The 21,833-nt window shown below is 43.1% G+C and overlaps 1 long non-coding RNA gene across 1 annotated transcript; it reads left to right on the top strand.

Annotated features, from left to right (window-relative positions):
• The first annotated feature begins 726 nt into the window (after positions 1–726).
• LOC310673477 lies at positions 727–12,418 on the top strand. Its single transcript, XR_014509058.1, has 3 exons — positions 727–793; positions 3,243–3,348; positions 12,344–12,418. It is a non-coding gene; the product is annotated as an uncharacterized lncRNA (long non-coding RNA).
• Positions 12,419–21,833: the final 9,415 nt, after the last annotated feature.

Below are 21,833 nucleotides of genomic sequence, written 5' to 3'. Positions count from 1 at the left end.
TGTTGGGAAAGATGGAGGGCACAAGGAGAAGGGGACGACAGAGGACGAGATGGTTGGACAGTGTTCTCGAAGCTGCCAGCATGAGTTTGACCAAACTGCGGGAGGCAGTGGAAGACAGGAGTGCCTGGCATGCTCTGGTCCATGGGGTCACAAAGAGCCGGACACGACTAAACAACTAAACAACAACAACAACATATATGTCTACTCAGATAGGAGCCCATTAACTGAGTTAACTGAGACATAATCTCAGGTAGTCATATAGAATCAAAGGTTTGTAAAGTTGGAAGGGACCACGAGGGTCATCTAGTCCCACTGCAATGCAGGATCTTTGGCCTAACATATACACAATGAGCCTATATGTTATCTACTATTCAATCAGTAAATGTTATCCGGTGTGGTTAGGGATACACACGCTAAAACCAATAGGTAGGAACCCACAGCAAGCTTTCCCCATATTCAGCAGTGCTGTTACCATTTGCAAAAGGTAAGAAGAGAAACTGGACACTTTATCATCCTGCCCTTGACTTGAAATTGTACAAAGGGAGACTGACTGACGTCCTCCCATGTTGAGCAGATTTTTACATTTTGCATTATTCATTCGAAAAAGTTGCACTCTTATCTATTTTGGCCAGAATAAGCAATCATCTTCTGCCAGCTGGGACTGTGCTGTGTTTATTTAAAAAAAAAACCACTGGGACCAGACCAGCTGCTCCCTCGGATTCTTGTTTCATATCTACATGGACAAACATCTTTCTCCTTTGCTCCAATTTTATCCTCACAGCATCTGTGTCAGGTAGGTAAGGCTGAGAGATGGTGGCTAGTTGGAACTGCTTCCCAATAAACTTCATGGCAGAGTTAAGAATATGAACCTGAGTGTCCCTGGTTCTAGCTGAACACTCTAAACAAGCCCTTTCCCCTGTTGTGTCTTTCCCTTGGGGGCAGTTGAAACTTATAGTTCTAGTTCACAATTGCCTTCTGACACAAATAGTTGCATCCTTGCATAGGATGCTCACGACTCTCTTCCTTTATGGACTGAAGAAATATGTGACATAAAATGGTGTGTTATCTAGGTTGAAGTCCCAAAATAACTTCTGCAGCAGGTTGAGGGAAATGTGGATTCTTTTCTTCAAGAGATACTGATCATAGAGGCTGCTAGGATATTTTCCTTGCTTGAAATGGAAATCAGAAGCTTAACACTGTGGGAGCACCTGTCCCAGCAATGACCCCAAAGTTGTGGTGCTCAGTGCTGCATAACATTGGGCAGACCCCATCCCTTTCAATGGACTTGGGAGTCTCTATGGTCTTCAGGGGCTAATGCAAAATGCTGTTGCCTATTGGGGTTTTGCTCGGTTTACTGATGGTTTTTCTTTTGGCCTTTTTGCTTTTTTTGGCATTGCTGCTGAGTAGATGGTTTTATATTGCATTTTATGGATTATATTTTAATCCAGTTTGTAAGGAATACTACTTCCAGAAGGCCACAGGCTCCTCATGCCTAGTCTAAAAGGATATTTCCATTCTGCCACCTGAGTGGCTCAGACAAATCTCTGGTGCAGAATATGATGCACAGAGGACCACTAGCCATAAGGGCTAGGTTCCTCCCTCCATTGTCTGTCTATCTGTCTGTCTGTCTGTCTGTCTGTCTGTCTATCTATATCTATCTATCTATCTATCATCTATCTATCATCTATCTATATCATCTATCTATCTATCATCTATCTATCTATCTATCATCTATCTATCTATCCATACCCCACCCATCTGGCTGGGTTTCCCCAGGCATTGTCACAATGACACCAAACCTGGCATTAAGCACCATTACACAACAGATTATTAATAATAATAATAATAATAATAATACTTTTTATCATTTATACCCCACCCATCTGGCCGGGCCTCTCCAGCCACTCTGGACGGCCTCCAACAAAATATTAAAATACAGTAATGCATCAAACATTAAAAGCTTCCCTAAACAGGGCTGCCTTCAGATGTCTTCTAAAAGCCTGATAGTTGTTGTTCTCTTTGACATCTGGTGGGAGGGCGTTCCACAGGGTGGGTGGCACTTGCCACTACCGAGAAGGCCCTCTGCTTGGTTCCCTGTAACTTGGCTTCTTGCAGTGAGGGAACCGCCAGAAGGCCCTCAGCGCTGGATATCAGTTATTCAGTTATTATGCCTCTGAAAACCAGTTGCTGGGAATCACAGATGCTGTTGCATTTATCTCCAGCGAGCAGGGTGCTGGACTTGGTGGGGCATTGGCAGTGGTGAGTGGTGCATTTTTCGTAGCGAAACAGGGCCAGAGGCATCAGCTGGCAAGGGCGATTGGGGGGGGAGGGGGGAAAGGGTGATGTCGTGACGTTGTGACATTGCATGCATGAGAGTCATGCTTCCATTTCTAAGCCGGTCAGAAGCTTCCCAGGCTTGGGAAGCCAGTTCCAGACCTCTGAGAGAATGCTGGGAATTCCCTGCCTCCTTCCCAAAGCCAGTTGGGCTCTTGGACCCCGTTGGAGCATCACACCTCCCTCCCTAAGACAGGCAGAAGCTGCCCAGGCTTAGGGAAGGAGGTGCTAGGCTTTAATACTTTAATACTCTAATTGTCCCAGAACATTAGGGGACTTGCCTAGTCCCCCTAGTCCACTAACCTCACCTCACTGGCCATTGGTTTAAACCAGCAGGCTCATTTTATGTTCTTATGTGGGGAAAAGGTTCATACCAACAAGTGTTTTGAAGAAAAATATAATATGCATATGCTGTGACAATTTGTCACTCAACTTCAGCCTAGTGAGGGAAAACATGAGTCAGGATGATGACTCAGACTATTTCCTATCCCTGTCATTTTCACATGTGTTTATTCATATGCTTCTTCCTTCATCTATCCAACTTAATCTGCATTTTTTTAAAAAAACTTCACAAACTTGCACATTCAGATGTCAGTTTGCATTTTGAACATATCTTATCTCAATATACACATTTCTGAATGCACTGTGTCCCAAAAGAAGCATTTATAACTAAATGTTACCTCAGAGTTTACATCTATAAACACATTTTCTGTACTTTCCTTTTTTTTAAAATGAGCATTGCAAAATCCAGAGGAGAATTAAATGGGCAAGATAACAACATTCTGATCTGCCCACGAGTTTGGGAGCTGTGGATAAAGTATTCTTGTACTTAATTGACAAACTAATCTTACTTAGTTATTTACTAAAAATTTTTTATCCCCTGCTGTTTTATCACATTGGCTAAAAAGGATTCAAGTAAGTGGAGGAAGGGAAGAATTTGTTATTCACAGCGTGAGAGCTGCCATGACTGGTAAAACCCTCCAGCTGCAAAAGAAGCCAAGGAAAACTACCAAGGTAAGGAACTTTCCACATGGGAAGACTAAATATCTACCTATCATCTATCTAAGGGACGCGGGTGGTGCTGTGGGTTAAACCACAGAGCCTAGGACTTGCTGATCAGAAGGTCGGTGGTTCGAATCCTCATGACGGGGTGAGCTCCCATTGCTCGGTCCCTGCTCCTGCCAACCTAGCAGTTCGAAAGCACGTCAAAGTGCAAGTAGATAAATAGGTACCACTCCGGCGGGAAGGTAAACAGTATTTCTGTGTGCTGCTCTGGTTCACCAAAAGCGGCTTAGTCATGCTGGCCACATGACCCGGAAGCTGTACACCGGCTCCCTCGGCAAATAAAGCGAGATGAGCGCCACAACCCCAGAGTCGGCCACGACTGGACCTAATGGTCAGGGGTTCCTTTACCTTTACCTATCATCTATCTATCATCTATCTATCTATCTATCTATCTATCTATCTATCATCTATCTATCTATCTATCATCTATCTATTTATCTATCTATCTATCATCTATCTATCTATCTATCATCTATCTATTTATCTATCTATCATCTATCTATCTATCTATCTATCTATCTATCTATATCTATCTATCTATCTATCATCTATCTATCTATCTATCTATCTATCATCTATCTATCTATCTATCTATCTATCATCTATCTATATCTCTATCATCTATCTATCTATATATCTATATATCTATCATCTATCTATCTATATCTATCATTATCTATATCTATCTATCTATCTATCTATCTATCTATATCTATCTATCTATCTATCTATCTATCTATCTATCTATCTATCACCTTTCCACTTAGAAACTAGTCAGAGCCAGGTGAGCCACTGTCCACACTTTTCAAAACAAAAGTTCCATTTGGGAAGATCTGCAATTGCATCTCAGAAGCAAGATTCATACAACCAGAGGAAGACAAGTGGATGATTGGGCCACCTTTGGTTTTGTTCTTCTCTTCACTGTGCTCTGACACATTGAACCACATTTTCATTTGTCAGCTCATCCTACATCTGCATTGTTATGTTCTCTGCCAAATTCACACATTTCTCTTTATGTTAGCTGTCATGGCATGAAGGATCAAAGACCATCAAATGCCAGGTCTCCCACTGAAAGCAGTAAGACACAGGCGCACCTCTTCGACTGCAGAAATGGTAGTTTGCTCAATTTCATCTGTCTCTGAAAGCATTCAGCAGGGGGGATAGCTAAACAGCAGTTCTTTACAGTTGAAATGATTCACAAACTAGAGCAAATTGAATGTTTGCCTCTGGCAGATAACCTCTCTTTGCTTACTGTTCCCAGATTTTATGTGCAGAAGAAAGTGAGGGGAAAAGAAAATATTGAAATCTTAACTGTAGCTATCAGAACATTTCCCTACTTTTTATTTTTTTTTTGCACATCAGACTCCATTTATTTTGCAGGGGAATTTATATTATACTTTATATACTGTTTGCACAGAGGGTGGTTTTTGTTTTCTTTTTGCAGTTTTTGGTCTTCTGTCATTACAGCACCTGCAAGAATGAGTTTCTGCTATAGTATAAGCCACAAAAATAAAGTAGAGCAACGCTTTACATACATATTCCATGGAGCTGGTATTTTTAATTTTTTTTTATTTTGCATAATACCTAGGAACATTAAGCTTGTGATATTACAACAGCAGGAATAAGCTCTACCGAGGCTGCATTCCATCTGCTTAAGTCCCTGCAGTTCCCCAGGAGGCCTTCCATTTTTGCTGGGTAGTTGAGGACATAAGGCAAGTCTCCCTAGGATAGTGAGTGCCATTGCTGCCAGAAGTAGCTCAAAAGGATAATTGCATCTTTGGGTTATAACCGGGGGATGGGGTGGGGTGGGGTCATCACTTTTGTGTCATTTTGTTGTTGTTTTTCTTGGGTAGGGGGGGCTGTCATATTTTTCTCTAGGCTACGTCCAGAGTGAGACTTCCAGAAGTCTGGAGCAGTAGTTTCGTGCAGGGTTGGATTTAGGTTTGATGAGACCCTAAGCTACTGAAGGTAATGGGGCCCTTTATATGTCCAGCTGTCCTTTGTCAACAACAAATTGCTGTTTCTAAAGGTCTGGAAGGTATTAATCCATTTTGCATTACTTTCTATGCCTTGGTTTTGGAACGCTTTGGTTTTGGAACAGACTTCCGGAATGGATTAAGTTTGAGAACCAAGGTACAGTACCACTGTATATAGAAATGAGCAAACCAGTGATATTTTAGGGAGCAGGATACATCATAGGAGTCAACACAACACAACACAACACACTGTTGCTGTACGTACGTTTTATTTTTATTTGTTTTTTATCTTATATTTTGGAAATGTACATTCACTGTTTTTCCTTTAATTTTTTTGGGGGCCCCCAAGAGACTGGGGCCCTAAGCTATAGCTTGTTTAGTGTATATGTAAATCCAGCACTGGTTTCATGCCCTGGAGTGTGAAATCTAGCATGAAACTGTGCCCTTCCTGGGTGGGAGACAGTGGAGAATGGCAATGTTTGGTGTTTTTTAAAAAAGAATCTGGGATAAGAGTTGGGGTGTGAGCCACATCCAAAAATTTTCTTTTTATATCCTTTCCGTTGGTGTTGGGGGGGATTCATCCGCCAAGGGTCCTGGCGGGTGGCTAGGCTCCCCCAGCACAGGCAGGCAGGTGACGCAGCCCTGTTTGGCTTGGGGCTGGGGGAACATTCTGGTGGCATAAGCAGCTATGCTGCACCACTGCTCCTAGTTGATATCCCCTGACATTCACCTTGTTGTAGCTTCCAAGATTTAGGCCAGGGATACTGTGTGTCTAGCCAAGGTCAAGTGAGGGATGGGAGTGAGCCTGCCATCCCTGAGATGGTGTGTGTGTGGGGGGGGGGGAGAAACAGAGGAGAGCAAAGTTATGCAGGGGAGAGAAGGGGGGGCTAGTTATATCATAGACCTTGCCCCCTCTGCTTCACAGAGAAACAAAATGGGAAAGAGTGAGCGAACAGAGGGGAGAAAGAAGGAGAAGGAGAGACACAGAGAGGAAAGTGTTGCCCCCCCACCCCACCCCACAGCTAGCCCCACTCCAAATATATTTGACTTCAGCCCTGTCGACCCCCAGTCCCTGAGAGAGCACCCCCCAAAAAAGAATGCCGATTTTGACATAATGAAGGTTTCCTATCCCTGGAACACACTAACTTCAAGACAAGTCTGTATCAAACCACATCCTTCTTCAGTAACAGAAAAAAAAATCACCCCAAACATACAAATAAACAAAAGCCCATACACTGAAGTCCAAAGATTATGGGCCCATCTAAATCCAGACACCAGCAAAAAACAAAAACAAAAATTCATTCAAATAGCTGCTGCTTTGACCCATTGCCATGGATGCGTTTGTATGAATCTGTGTGCACATTCTGGAATTTGGAGGTGTGGTAGAATTTCAGGTCAGGGTACAACAGAGGTATCAGAAGACCCTTCTAAAAAGCAGTTTGTACATATGCTGTTTACTCTAAGGTAGGCCCCACTGTTATGTATGTCATGGCAAAAGGATGCTTAGGACTACAGCCCCCTTGGGACTTTTAGGCTTCAATTCTTCAGACACTTACCTAGGAGCGAGCCCTGTTAAATTACTTCTGAGTAGACATGCATACAGCTGTTTGGATAATTTATTCCCCGCCCACCTTTTCCCCAGTAACCCTCATATCCATTGTGCTTTCCTGTTTTAACGGGCACTGTGCTGTGTTTAATTATAGGCTATGTGAGGCTTGGTTCATATCTCCTCTCGCCCCCTGCTGCGCTCGCCTCCCTTGTCCCAGATATCTCCACACACATGTTGTTTACACTCGCTGATTATGCAGCAGTCACATAGTAGCAATTGATTAGGAGTCAATCAATATCACAGCAATTGGCAGGGACCTACAGAGTGCTAGAGCATTGATTCACCTGCCACTAGAATTCACACAGCTGGCTTCCTTTTAGCCTGCTCTTTCCAATGAAGCAAGGCAGAGAGAAAATGGAAACTATTTATTTGTCTGGTTTTTTCCTCGTTCTTTCTTTTCTTAAAAAAACAGCTTCCTCAGGAGAAGTCATTGAAAATTTGTGTGTTAGGGGCTGCAGTGGTCAAAGTATGCAGCATTATGACTGCTATAGGTCAGCAATCAAATCGTGTATTTAAAGCATCACATTTAGGTTCTGGTTAGGGTGCAAATAGCTTCTCAAAATCCTAGTTATGGACAGAGAAACTGAAGGGGTATTTTCAATGAATTTCTCCAGGGAAAAGGATAAATTCTCCAACATTTTATCAGGGATCTGACTTCCATTTAGCAGTGGCAATAGCACAGCTTTTTTCCTTTTCCCTAAGGTGCTGCTCTGTTTTGTTTACCTTGCCACCATTTTGCATCCTCCACAATAAGGTAAAGGTAAAAGACTCCTGGATGGTTACATCCAGTCAAAGGCAACTATGGGGTGCGGCGCTCATTTTGCTTCAGGCCAGGGGAGCCAGCGTTTTCCACAGGCAGCTTTCCGGGTCATGTGGCCAGCATGACTAAACCGCTTCTGGCACAATGGAACACTGTGACAAGTTTACCTTCCTGCCACAGCGGTACCTATTTATCTACTTGCACTGGTGTGCTTTCGAATTGCTGGGTTGGCAGAAGCTGGGACAGGGGAATGGGAGCTCACCACCATTGAGCGGATTTGAACTATCAACCTTTCGATTGGCAAGCCCAAGAGGCTCAGTGGTTTAGACCACAGCACCACCTGATCCCTACATCCTCCCCATTACTCTGGGCCTGTCATCATTGTGGACCATGGTGGGTGGGTGGAGGACAAAGCACCACACACAAACACGATAGCAAATATATGAAGTATTTCTATTGATGGGATTGAGGGGGAAGGGAAATGTGTTTTCTCAGAAAAATTGCCTCCTGCTCAGCAGGAAATGGCTCCCACCAGCTTGGACGGCTTTAAAGGAGTTTGAGTCCAAATCATGAAAGACATCAATGGCTACTGGCCATGATGACTATGCTCTGCGTCTACCGCTGAATACCAGTTCCTGGAAATTGCAAGTGGGCAGAATAATATTGTACTCCAGTCCTGCTTGCAGGCTTCATATAGACATCTGGTTGGCTACTTTGAGAGCAGAATGATGAACTAGAGCAGGCATAGGCAAACTCGGCCCTTCAGATTTTTGGGACTACAACTCCCATCATCCCTAACTAACGGGACCAGTGGTCAGGGATGATGGGAGTTGTAGTCCCAAAACATTGGGAGGGCCGAGTTTGCCAATGCCTGTAACTAGAGGAGCCATTGGCCTGATTTAGCAAGCTCTTCTTAGGTCCTTATGTGTTTCTATAGCCATCAAAGCACGCACTTTGTACCAATGAGCACACTTGCTGCTGATTTTCTCACTTTTTATTTTTTATGCTGCTGCTGTTACAAACATCTGCATTTCATTATGTAATTTGTTATTACGATACTATTTCAATAATTGTTTTTATTTTTATGTTGTACAGATATTGGATTATGTAGCGATTTTTGTGTTGCATGCTGTAAATTCCACGAAGAGCTCAAAAGTTCGTGACTTTCCTCTTTTATGTCTCAGACAAATCCAAACAATTCTTTCTTACCCCCTCTTTCAGCACACACAAACAACTATCCTGTTTTCTTAATTTATTTACCATGCTCAGCTCGGCGATTGTCTGCATTCCTCATTCTAAGCCTCTCTCTCTCTCTCTCTCTTGCCTTCCATTTAACTCCCTACAATTATCTTTTTGTTTTAATTGCTCTGTCCAAAACTGAATGTGGGTTTCTCAATAAGGTCAAACTATTGTCAGGATTAATGGAATAATTACCTCATTTGTTTTACACAGGAGGCAGCTGCTAGGACAGCTCAATAAAACATTAGTCAGTTTTGCAACCGCTTCACATTGTCAATTCATATTTACTTGATCATCCATTACAACTCCCAGATCTTCCCTCAGGTACCTTGCCTAGTGACTCTTCCTCCATTCTCCATTTGATTATCCTTTCCAATTTAGGTTTGCCATTAGTGAACTTTTCATTGATTTTCTTTTTTGAGGGGGCAGACACCTCCACTGCTGCAAGGCTACACTTAATTCTGCCATGCCCCAACCTAGTTTATACTCAGTTTATTTAAAGAGCTGTGCCAAAAATGTGAAAACAACAACAACAAACAAACAAACAAACGTTTTGTAGCACACTGTTTTGGGAGCTGGTAATTCACATTGAAATGCAAACTGAATCGGATCTTTCCCACATCCCTATATGTTAATAGGTATCTGCTTCCCAGTCAATTTGAGGTTTTGCAGGCATGCAACAGCACCTTGAATCTGGCCCAGAACTGAATACCGTATTTTTCGCTCTATAAGACACGCCAGACCACAAGACGCACCTAGTTTTTGGAGGAGGAAAACAAGAAAAAAAATATTCTGAATCTCAGAAGCCAGAACAGCAAGAGGGATCGCTGTGCAGTGAAAGCAGCAATCCCTCTTGCTGTTCTGGCTTCTGTGATAGCTGCGCAGCCTGCATTTGCTCCATAAGACGCACACACATTTCCCCTTACTTTTTAGGAGGGAAAAAGTGAGTCTTATAAAGCAAAAAATACGGTAGTTAACACTCTTAGAAAAAGGAGGTGTCGTATGAGCAAAGCAAGCCATGGCAGTTAAAATTCTGGCAGTTTTGTTCCATATTAACTGAAGCATTCAGACCACCTTTAAAGTGCAGTCCCAGTCAGGGCTGGTTCAGCTGCGGGTCAGCACAGGGACTCAGAGACGGGCAGTAAAGTTGATTATTTATTCAAAGAGACAAACTACAAACAGAGAACTCCACGGGCAGAACTAGCCTGAAGAAGCAGTTGCCAGGACCGAGGATCTGAGCTCAGGACCTAAGGCTCCTCCACAGCAAACTCCTTGTCAACAAACTCCTTCAAGGAGGGTCTCTCTGTGCCTTTTGCTCTGCTACATGTAACACCCTCCTCCTTCTTGGGGGCAGAGTAGGAGGGGAGAGGAAAACAGTGGAACTGGCAGGTTTCTGTGGATCTGTCATAGCCTTAGTTCTTCCTCCTCAGCCGCTTCTTTCTCACTCAGACCTGTTGCTTGCTCGGCCTCCAACCCATCTGCCCCTCTTTCTTCATCTGAGCTGTCTTCTGTATCCTACCACCAATCTCCTGGCTCGGAACCTTCCTCCTCTGATGCTTCTTTGGTGGTTCCCCGGCTGTAGCCTCCTGCCATTTCTCCTCTTCTAGGCAGTCCCTGACTGTCACATATATAACACATTGCAGGAACATACGGTAGATCACCGTCATGGCCAAACTATCTTTGTTGAGAAGTGACCGCAGCTGGAGAACTAGCTGTAGCTGGTAAAAGGCACTTACTTTCACAAATGCTGGGTAGTCTCTTCTAGTGACTGGTTATAGGAGTACCCCCAGGCTGTGATTTGTGGAGAGTGTAGACCCCTCCCTCTCAAGCAGGTTCAGCACCATCTCCCTCTACATAAGGACTAACTACCCATAGCACTTCCATCTTGGCAGCATTCAGATTCCTTGTATTGGACCTTCCCCAGTCCATTACCAATTCCAGGCACTCTCATAGCATCACCTGATTTAGAAGACCAGGAGAAATAGAGCCAAGAGTCCTCAGCATACTGATGGCACTTAACTCAAAAACTCTGGATGATGCCTTACAGCAGTTTCATATAGTTTTAAAAGCAAAGTGGAAATTTTAAGACAGCCTTAAAGTGGACATAGTAATTTTTGTGTGGGGGTTTTATTTTTTTTGCTCTTTAGAAACTTTACATACTTTCCAATTAAAGACCAATTTTTTATTATTATTCATGCTACTTAAGCAAATGTCTGTGATTAAATATAGTTAGACACTGTAAAGTGACTTCAAAATTTCCTGCCATCTGACCTCTCATTTTCCCCCCTTGTGCCCTGAAGCACAGAGCATCCATTTGCTGTTTCCATTTCAAGCAGACACTGAAGGAAAGTACTTATTTAATGCTGAAGCTTTCTTTAACACTTCCTTTCTCTTCCTTTCTCCTTCCCAACCAGGAAGCATCTCCCCCTTCAACCTTTTCATCCACTGATAATAGCTTCTCATTTGGTGTCTTTTCTTCTTTTCTACTTCCTTCGTATCTCAAGCATCCTTTTATCCTAATCATCTGTAATTTTCACTATTATTTCTATTGTGATAAATGGCTTTGAATAAAACCATTTTTATTATCAAATAACTTTTTTAAAAAAATATGCTGTTCAATAATGAAATCCCAGATTGGCATACTTCTGTCCAAGTGGCTCTGTAAAAGCAAAAGTATAGCAATTAACAGTGAAATCCTAAACATGCCTACTCAGAAGTAAGTCACATCGTGAAAGGCTATTGGATTGCAGGCTAGACAATTGAATTGTGGCTTGCTACTGAATATTCATTTTTTTCCTTTAAAGAAGGCTTTGAAAGAGTGTGATCCAATAATTTTATGAAATACTAATTGTAGAAATGGTTTTATAGTTTTATAGTTGTTTTTTTAATTATTATTATTGTAAGCTATGGTTTTCCCAGTAGTGATGTATGGAAGTGAGAGCTGGACCATAAAGAAGGCTGATCGCCGAAGAATTGACGCTTTTGAATTATGGTGCTGGAGGAGACTCTTGAGAGTCCCATGGACTGCAAGAAGATCAAACGCATCCATTCTTAAGGAAATCAGCCCTGAGTGCTCACTGGAAGGACAGATCGTGAAGCTGAGGCTCCAATACTTTGGCCACCTCATGAGAAGAGAAGACTCACTGGAAAAGACCCTGATGTTGGGAAAGATGGAGGGCACAAGGAGAAGAGGACGACAGAGGACGAGATGGTTAGACAGTGTTCTCGAAGCTACAAACATGAATCTGACCAAACTGCGGGTGGCAGTGGAAGACAGAAGTGCCTGGCGTGCTCTGGTCCATGGGGTCACGAAGAGTCGGACACGACTGAACGACTAAACAACAACAACATTGTACACAGCTTGGTAGCTTCTGGCTATGAAGAGGTAAATAAATCGGAAGATCAAACACCACCAATAGCAATAATAGAGTAAGTATACCCCCATTATATTTACTTGGAAGTAAGTACCAATGTCTTAGATAATATTACATTGCAGTCTCCACGCAGACAATAGTCTGCTACAAACCAAATCCGAATGCAAAATCTTTGCAAATCATACAGCAGCTCGTGCTCTGCTGGAATTCAGTCTTCTTGAGCCAATGCTGTGTCTTGGCACACATTACACTGCGTAAAGTATCCGATGGGGGGGGGGGAATTAACCTTGATGAGTTGCTGTTTACAGAATGAGGAATCTTCTCTGTAAAGGTTCCAGTATCGCTTATGTTCAAACCCTGATTATTAATACACACCAAAGAGCTTCTGGATGGTTTCTAGCAGTTGTTGCTGCCAACAATCAGTCCTGGATAGACAGTAATAAAGACAGATTACTTTGGAGTACATGACTGCATGGGGCCGGCGTCTCCCAGTTTCCATAATGGATTGCTCTGCTATTTACAAATGAATATTCACTGCACAATAGCATCCTTTACGTTGGCCTCAGGGAAATGTTTCGTGGTTTTATAAAGCAGGCATCTCCTGAACTAATCGGCCTCGATGAGTTTTGCAGGCCCGCAAGACCACCAGATGAATCTTGTTCATTCGTAACACTTTTTGCACATCAAAAGAAGTGTGTCTTCCACCATTCTCTCTCTTATCCAAGGCGGTTTATGAAAAGATAGTAATGGGTGAGCTCTGCCAAACTCAAATTGGATTGTTCTGGGGATAAGCATAGCAATTTCTCTCAAATTTGGGTTACCTGGGAATTGGAAGGTGAGTTGCGGGAGGAGCAGACCACTTCCACTTTTGCAATGGAACTCCCCTCCTTTTCTCCCCAATGGACCCCCCAAATATTCCTTTGATGCTTTGGGGAACACCAAAGAGCAAATTTGGTGGGAGTGCAGGGGCAAGTTGCATTGCACAAGCAGTTGTCATACAAGGAGGAGAGAGACTTCCTCAGCTGCTTCCTTAGCATAACCCAGAGGAAGATCATAAAGAGAGGTTCTGTATGGTCTCTTGACAGCAGCATTTGGATGGGCACAAAAACTGTTAATAGGGACATCCTTGCTGGTTTTGGTTCTGCTCAAAGTGCTTCAATAGCCCATACACTGGAAGGCAATGGTTGGGACTAACTGCAGGGAGGTCATAGGTGGGAGATACAGCAACTACAGCAATGATGAAGAAAGGACCTTAACTTGTATGGTATATATGTGGCTGTAGATAAATTACTCACCTATGCCCTTATTTAAGGATTCTGGGTCATTCTGGCATTGCCTTGCATACCCCATAGACCCTGAGTTCTGTTACACACATAATTTTGTTTCCCAATGGTCGCATCAGGGTTTGGCCTCACTGTTAGGCAGAGTAAGGTGGGTTCCTCAGGTAACTGAAGTGGGGCCGTGGAGGGGGCAGCCATGGCAGCCCCCCACTGAATGGTTCTTTTCGAGTCCCACAGTTGTTTCCCTCTGCTGGATGAGGGAGTATATAAAGTATTTTTGGATGCCAATTTAAAACTATTAATAAAGGTTTTTTGCCAGGCCTTTTAGATTATGATATTTTAGCTGGTTGAGTGGATTTTTAAAATAATAGCATTTCCGGAGCATCCTAAATTGTATCGGCAGGCTCCATGAGTACAAGAGACACCCCACTTCAAACAGTCACCCGGGCTTCATCTTTTGGAGGGTCCTAAAGATCAGGAAAAGTGAAAAGTGTTGTATTGGAAAGAGCTAGGCTTGCCAGTGTACCTCTGCTTTGCCTCATAACCCCTCACTGGAGGGGGAGACCATTTTTGCAAAGACAGGTAAAACAACTTCTCAGTTAATTTAATTAACAGAGAGGGTGAAAACTAGCTCCTGATTGAAATGTCCCTGCATCACTCTTAGATAGGCCTAAATAATTGTTTACAAATACAAAAATGTCTAGCCCTACAGATTTCTTCTGTATTGGCTTTTAATTTCAGGCTTGATAAACCTGCTGATGGATGCATGTGCGATAGCCCTGCTTGTTAGTCACTTGATATTTCAAAAATGAAGGTACAATGCACTTTAAACAGAATGATGTTATGTGGGAGGCAGATCAGAAACTGGAGAGTATAAAAGGGAAGATCCAACAGAGCGTGCGATGCCTCCCCTCTCCCTTTATGTAGAAGAAACCAGATTCTATCCCCCTTCGCTGTCATTCCACAAGCAGCCACTCCCCTGCCCAAGTTCAGCAACTTTCTTTGAGTGCCAGAAAGATGCTCATGCCTTGCAAATTAATAATCTTTCTTCCTCTCTCTCACAAACAAGCGCTGTGCCATTAGCAGCACACCTGCTTCCGAAATTGGCCATTACAACGCGACACTTTTCAGCAAGGAGTCCCAAGCACCTTATTGATTTCAAAAGAGAGGCATGTTTGATCAATCCAAAACTTCACTCAACACTCTCCCACCTGCACACACACACAACACACACATCCCAACAACACTCTGAGAGAAATAATCTAAAAATGAGATTTTCAAATTAGTATTTCAAACACTCATTTCTTCATGATAATAAAGAAAGGTCTTTGGCAGTAGCCCAGGTTATAAAGTGACGACTTGATGGAAATATGCTAGAACAAGCAAAAATATTTAGGGGGTCTGTTGATTTGAGCATATAGGAAAAGTGGAGGTCTCCTGTGATACATAGAAAAGCCCTGTTGGGAGAACATTCATGCTTAAGGGAGGAGCTGGATTGTGACCATTGACTCTGCCTCCATTCTCTATGCAACATATGTTAAGCCAAAGATTTGAACATAGCCTATGTGTACATGCGCTCTATACTAATAATTTATTAATTATACCCCCGCCCATCTGGCTGGGTTTCCCCAGCCACTCTGGGCGACTCTGAATGTTTGATTGGAGATGGGAGATGGGGCTGTAGATTCTGGTTACCAGACGTCCCCATTTCCCAGGGACGGTCCCCAGATTTCCAAATCTGGCCCCAGACAAAATCCGTCCCCGGAATGTCCCCAGATTTCATTTAATGTCCCTGGATTTATATTTTAAGTGTTGTAGATTTATTAGTAGGGAATGAATGTTGTATGATTGGTTCAACGGCACAAGACACATCATATGAGGACTTCCGGTGAAGCAAACTGGCAGGCACCAAGGCAGCCAGCAGCTCCTGAACCCAGCCAGAGCCAACTGTGCTACCAGGCTGGCTGCGGGCTGCTGAAACTTCTGCTGCTGCCACCACTGCTGAGGGGGAACCGGGGACACCTGGCACGTAAACTGGGGGAACTGCTGACACGCACATTCCCCCGCGATCCAAATCAAGCCAGGAGCAAGAGTACCCGGTCACCCGGCTGCCTGCCCAACGGTGCTATGGGGCAAGGAAAACCCCGGAGCCGACACAGGGAGAAGGGGAAGAGGAGAAGGAGAAGGAATCATAGAATCATAGAATCATAGAGTTGGAAGAGACCACAAGGGCCATCGAGTCCAACCCCCTGCCAAGCAGGAAACACCATCAGAGCACTCCTGACATATGGTTGTCAAGCCTCTGCTTAAAGACCTCCAAAGAAGGAGACTCCACCACACTCCTTGGCAGCAAATTCCACTGTCGAACAGCTCTTACTGTCAGGAAGTTCTTCCTAATGTTTAGGTGGAATCTTCTTTCTTGTAGTTTGGATCCATTGCTCCGTGTCCGCTTCTCTGGAGCAGCAGAAAACAACCTTTCTCCCGCCTCCATTTGACATCCCTTCATATATTTGAACATGGCTATCATATCACCCCTTAACCTCCTCTTCTCCAGGCTAAACATGCCCAGCTCCCTTAGCCGTTCCTCATAAGGCATCGTTTCCAGGCCTTTGACCATTTTGGTTGCCCTCCTCTGGACACGTTCCAGTTTGTCAGTGTCCTTCTTGAACTGTGGTGCCCAGAACTGGACACAGTACTCCAGGTGAGGTCTGACCAGAGCAGAATACAGTGGCACTATTACTTCCCTTGATCTAGATGCTATACTCCTATTGATGCAGCCCAGAATTGCATTGGCTTTTTTAGCTGCCGCGTCACACTGTTGGCTCATGTCAAGTTTGTGGTCAACCAAGACTCCTAGATCCTTTTCACATGTACTGCTCTCAAGCCAGGTGTCACCCATCTTGTATTTGTGCCTCTCATTTTTTTTGCCCAAGTGCAATACTTTACATTTCTCCCTGTTAAAGTTCATCTTGTTTGTTTTGGCCCAGTTCTCTAATCTGTCAAGGTCGTTTTGAAGTGTGATCCTGTCCTCTGGGGTGTTAGCCACCCCTCCCAGTTTGGTGTCATCTGCAAATTTGATCAGGATGCCCTTGAGTCCATCCTCCAAGTCGTTGATAAAGATGTTGAATAAGACCGGGCCCAAGACAGAACCCTGTGGCACCCCACTAGTCACTCTTCTCCAGGATGAAGAGGAACCATTGATGAGCACCCTTTGGGTCCGGTCAGTCAGCCAGTTACAAATCCACTGAGTGGTAGCATAGTCAAGACCGCATTTTACCAGCTTCTTTACAAGAATATCATGGGGCACCTTGTCAAATGCCTTGCTGAAATCAAGGTAGGCTATATCCACTGCATTCCCTTCATCTACCAGGCTTGTAATTCTGTCAAAAAACAAGATCAGGTTAGTCTGACATGACTTATTTTTCAGAAATCCATGCTGACTATTGGTGATCACAGCATTCCTTTCTAGGTGCTCACAGACTGTTTGCTTAATGATCTGCTCCAGAATCTTCCCTGAAGGCGGGAGAGAGAAAGAGGAAGGAGGAAAAAGAGGGGAGTCCTGACCTTGCCACGCCGCTGCTGCCACTGAGGAGGAGAGGTAGGAGAGCACCGGGAGGAGGGCAAGGAAATGAAGCCAAGCCCAGGCCTGACCCGGGCCTACTCCATGGCGGCTAGCACTCCAAGAGAGCAAGTCGGGGCCCAGAGAAAGGCCACGCGACAGAGGAGACCACAGAAGAGAAGATATTATTTATTTGTTTCTTTTTTAATAACTGTTTTGTTCTCTTTTCAAAAAAAGAAAAGAAAAAAGTGTCCCCAGATTCTTTGGGGGGGGGGGGAAATCTGGTAGCCTTTCTGTAGATCCATGGTAGAACATCTGCATGGCAAGCAGAAAGTCCCAGGTTCAGTCTTCAGAATCTCTAGACAGGGCCGGGAGGGACCCCTGTTTGAAAACCTGCAGAGCCAATACTGACCCAGAGGAACTATCAGCATCCTCTATTCCTATGACCTTGCCTTTCCCCAGGTTTCTGATCATGCAAAGAGAACATTAAACGTGTACCTGTGTACACACCTCCACATCAACACAGCAACAGTGTGGCCTTGTTTCCTCCCTCCATGTGTCCACTGGACATGCAAAAAGGGCTTAAAAGTGCATTCTAAAGGTGGATGGGTGCTGCATTACATTTGACAGAATTTAAGGTGGAAATACACTATGCTTCCTAAACTTCACCTTTGTCTGTGAAACCTTTGGCACAGCCGCCTTGTTCCCACGTTGTAACTTAAAACACAACCCTAATCTTCCCTCCACCACCACCACCACCACTGGGTGTGGCTTGGTGGAGTGACAGGAGCACTGGTACACCCACAGCCCAGCCACTCACAGGGAGTGTAGTGGAAGGATTGGGTCCAATCACTATCCCCGTTCTAGGATGTGGTTGCCACACAAAAGCAGAGGTTAGAGTCCAACAGATACCAGGCCAGTTCAGCCTCTCCCCACCCACTCCACCTCCATCATCCTCTTTCAGGCAATTCCACAGATTACTGCTGGCAGGTAGCCTACCAATGGCATGGCCACCCACCCACGTGTTTGGCAGGTGGAAGGGTGAATGCTGTTCTAATAGGGTGACACATGCCTCACTTTGTTAACAGCAAGCAGGTGGACAGTTTAGAAAAGAAAGCGCCCACCTTATCCAAATTAGGGATGCTGGATAATTCCAATGAAAAGAGAAAAGGAAATGGGAATCACTGCAGTCCATGTGTTCAGCTATGGTCAGGGATGGAGATTAGTCAAGCAAATAGCATTGGTGTCACTCAATTGTTGTTGTTGTGTTTAAGTCTGCAAGAGATATGCAATCAATGACTATTTAAAGATTATTCTGACATTTCTGTTCCAATGAGATTCATGTCAGTTACTTATGTAATGTATATTAAATAGTGGCAAACGCGATAAATAATACAGTGGTACCTCGGGTTACATACGCTTCAGGTTACATACGCTTCAGGTTACAGACTCCGCTAACCCAGAAATATTACCTCGGGTTAAGAACTTTGCTTCAGGATGAGAACAGAAATCGTGCTCCGGCGGCGCGGCAGCAGCAGGAGGCCCCATTAGCTAAAGTGGTGCTTCAGGTTAAGAACAGTTTCAGGTTAAGAACGGACCTCCGGAAGGAATTAAGTATTTAACCTGAGGTACCACTGTATAGCATTTCACAGAAACCAAGCTGCAGCAGAATGGAAACAGTGCTGATTGTGATGAATTCAGGTCAGAGTGGAAATAGACGCCTTCTTGCATCCCTAGCCCAGACTGCTCCCAGCTCTGTTGACCCGTAACTAAGTACAGCATGCAGAACTCTTGCTTGCTGGTTCTTCCCCATTTGTGACAGTTATATATAGAGATCACTTAGAAAAATATGTGCCACTACAGATGTTTGCACCTTTTTGCTTTGGTATGAAGGACCTAAGTACAGTATGTGGGCAAGTTATGGATTTAATTTTGATTTACAGCATCTGAAAACCTTCCCAAAAAATCAAACAAAAGAATTCTGTTTTTATCTATCTCCGTTATGTCCCACAAGGCAGTCACAGTTCTCAAATTTATGGGCAGTACTAAAAAAAGAGAAGCTTTTCCTCTTTAACTATACATACATTTGGTGGCATGTCTTAATTCCTATCAGCTAGAAGCCTTGATCAATTCTATTCAGCTTTGTTATACTAATACCTCCTCACTTTTATTCTCTTTTTCTAAGGAGGCACTGATGACCTTTCAGATGATCTCAGCAATGATTAGCTCTCTCCATTGAGCGGTATAATAAACTATACCTGACAGTTTCACTTTTCCTTACACCAAGGCAGTTCACCTAACATCATAGATGAGAATTTGAACTTTCTTGCTGCATTCTCTCAGCTGAAGGTATATGCCAGTGAAATAACAAGCATGCATAATTCTGAGGAAATGTTGAGAGACTGTTAAAAATAATGGGTTTATTTTTAATGAAAGGGGGATATTATTTCTGGGAGAGGTGTGTGTGTAATAACTGAAGTTCCTTGTAAATGAAGCATTATGTACTATTCTGGTACTTAGTGAAGTATAACAAGGGTTCATCAATATGGTGCCTTTTAGATATTGCTGGTCTACAACTTCTGGCTGGGACTGATGGGAGTTGGAGCCAACCAGCTCCTGAATTTGAAAGACAATAGTTTAGCTCCATTAATACAGATGGACAGACATACCTGTCTTTTACTGAGAAGCCAGTTCTGTCCCCAGTGCAGGCTGGTTTTAACAACAAACATAGCACAATTGATTGCTGTTGAATGATTATATCCTGAATTACATTAGTGACCCACCAAAAAGCCACATGTCACATGTGTTGATCTCTCATCTGCCTTTGACTCCATCGACCAGTAGCATCTATGGATAAACAACTGCTGTTTCACATACTGAGCTCTAATATTGCTGGAGGAATTTGAACTGGATTTTTTCCCCCTGAATACATATATATGAACTATTTACATCAAGGGGCATTAAAACAAGGGTCCATGACCCCATATTGTTTAATTTCTGCATAAATGCTTAGCTCCTCTTTCTCTCCCTCAATTGGAAGTCCCCCTCAAAAAAACATCATCTTGAAAATAACATTTTAATGTTATTTTTGACCCAAAGCAGGGTTGACTGCTAAGGATGTCAAGAATGTCATCTTTGATGTAAACTTTGGATTCCACTTTACTACTCCAGGTGAGCTTCTGTTCTATATCTTTGTTTTTATAAGATTTTCCATCATAGCAGACACCTTTGCATTCCTCTGAGTAACCTAGCCATCTTTTCTGACTGAGTGATTTTTCAGGATTTTTTATAGCCACATTGAAGCTCTTTAATTTACTTCCCTAAATTCTCCATTTTTCCCTTGATGCAGTGCTTGACCTTGAGTCTGGCACTCAAAGGAGTCTCTTGCCTGATTGTGATTTTTGCCACCCTCTGTTGATTCATGTCGTGTGCTTCTCAGTTCTGATATGTAGTTCAATTTCTTCCCTTGCAGTGTTATATATTGCATCAGGTTGAGGGACGTGGACTAAGACAAATGCTAAAAGCACTAACCATGATAGGACTTCCTCAAGATATCTTGAAGCGTGTCTGCGAGAGGAGCAATCTCCAGCATATCTTTATTGTAACTGCTGAGTGGGAAAGGCATGTGCTGAATCTAGATGAATGTTATAAGGATTATTAGGTCTGGTTCATGCAATACTCTGTAAGTAAAGCCCAATGTGCACAGCAGTCTCCAAATGCCCGAAATAGATATCTGTTCTAACTGTTGCAAAAGTTACTCAGGGCTGATCAGCCCCATATCAGTCTTCTCCTTATCCCACTATCTGAGCAAGAAAGATCTGCGGCTTGTCTGAAACAAAAGAAAAGGGAATATCCTTTTGGCTTACTCTCTTGTCTCAATATATTTGCAACTTTAAGGGGGGGGGACCAATTTAACAGTATCCATAATTGGATATGCTTTAAAAAAGCAAATTAATGAATCCATGCAATATTTCTAATCTAAAGACAGCTGTTATAGGTCCGCCAAAGCTTCTATATACATGGTTCCTTATTTTACAAGCTATTGTACAAACCAGACTTTTTTTTTGTCCTTCTAACAATCAGGTGCCTTAACCTGAATTTGCATATAAAATTGAAATGATAATTTTTACATCTAAGAGGCTTAATCCTAAAGAATTCCTATATATATCATTTTCACATCAGTAGCAGCATATATATATATGCGCATATAGGCAGAGTCAGGAAGCGAGATATGAGAAAATGAAATACTAAAAATGTGACTAATGTAAAGACAAGATTACGAAAGGAAGAAAGGTAGAATCAAGCATAGATTTGACAAAAGCTGGTTAATACGCATTAGACATAAACTCTTAAACCCTGCCATCATCATGTACTATAAGGATAATAAAACTGTCCTTTGGATTGTTCAAATAATGTAGAGGAAGCAATTTGAGAAATTAGGAAAAGATGTACAGAACAGATTTTCCACATACAATGAAAGTGTCCACTGTTTAAGCTGCTTGATGCCAGAGCCAATGACCTCCATTCCTTTGAGTCCAATAATCTGATAGGGTGCTTTGTTAGTGTCTGAGTTCCTTGGAAGTGTAGCATCCCACTTAACCCGGGACATAGGAATAAAGTTCCTCTTTGGCCACCTA

This window comes from Podarcis tiliguerta (assembly GCF_965153285.1).
Source record: "Podarcis tiliguerta genome assembly, chromosome: 3".
Taxonomy (NCBI): Eukaryota; Metazoa; Chordata; class Lepidosauria; order Squamata; family Lacertidae; genus Podarcis; species Podarcis tiliguerta.
This window is presented reverse-complemented; position numbering and strand designations above follow the sequence as displayed.